Raw genomic sequence first — 1,299 nt, forward strand, 5'->3', positions numbered from 1 at the left:
CTTTTAACCCTGTGTGATAGGGAAATGGGATATGCTAAGAAGGTGAATAAATGAATAGATCGAGTGACGAGAACGTCTTCATCACTTTCAGGCTTAAAGGGCTACAGGGACTCAGGGCTACAGGGACGGGGAAAGTATCTGGGAAATCCTGCTGTTTCATATGTAAAATGTCACCATGTACGCTTGGTATGATCAAGAGTTATGACCAATACCTACGACATGTCATGAATGATTGATGAAGCAACCGCATTCACATTGGATAAGAATAGATTTGCAAGGCTTTATATGCCTTTATAAAAAATAAATCTGACAGTAAAAAAAATCGTCATTTTGTCTAGATGTGAATGTGAGTGCATGCACATGTCTCTCTCTATATATCTGTGTGTGTGTGTACTGTATAAAGCCAACACTGTGAACCTATATTGCAAACCATTGACAGTTTTGCCCTCAAAGAGTATAACTTCAAAGCAAAAGCAGCACTTAAAAGGGACATTGAACCGTATTTGTGCACAGTAAGGCCATTGGGGACAATGGCTATCGCATGCAAGGCCATGTATACCACCATTTTCATACCATTCCAACACACCTAGTGCTCACTGGTGTGGGATGCTGCGCTTTTCTGATCAGAGTACAAAGCAATGTAATTGAGTTCACAGGCATACGACCTTCACATCGAATTAAACGCAGACAGAGAGAGAGAGAGAGAGAGAGAGAGAGAGAATAGAGGGAGAAGGGGAGAGTGACACAAAGGGTGCTCTCAGAAAAAGAGAAAGGGAGGAATGAGAGAGAGAGAGAGAGAGAATAAAGGGAGAAAGTGACACAAAGGGGGCTCTGAGAAAAGGAGTGAGAGAAAGAAAAGAGAGTGAAAGGGAGAAATGGGAGAGAGAACGAGAGAGAGAGAGAGCTGGCCCCTAATGCACTGTATTCAGCTGCTGAGCGACTCCACGCAGGGCTCTGACTAACGACCTCTCATTCATCACCGCAGTGGGGCCTGGCCGACAGCTCATACCTCAGCCGCTCAAACCTGCAACTAACGCACAATTCCGTTTCCGGAATGTTCCTCTGCAGTCACCGCCCTGACACCCAGCCATTTGCTCTCCTCACCTTGTTCTCCTGCGTCATACACCCGCCAGCTTCCCAGACATAATTAACACACACACACACACACACACGCACACACATTCACACACACAGAGCCATTCCCCATTGACACACACACACACACACACACACACACACCCACCCTCTTTCAAGCACACCTGCTCCATCTGTTCCAGAACTCAAGAGATGCAGACGAAG

The sequence above is a fragment of the Alosa alosa genome, chromosome 20 (assembly GCF_017589495.1).
Source record: "Alosa alosa isolate M-15738 ecotype Scorff River chromosome 20, AALO_Geno_1.1, whole genome shotgun sequence".
In the NCBI taxonomy this organism is placed as follows: Eukaryota; Metazoa; Chordata; class Actinopteri; order Clupeiformes; family Clupeidae; genus Alosa; species Alosa alosa.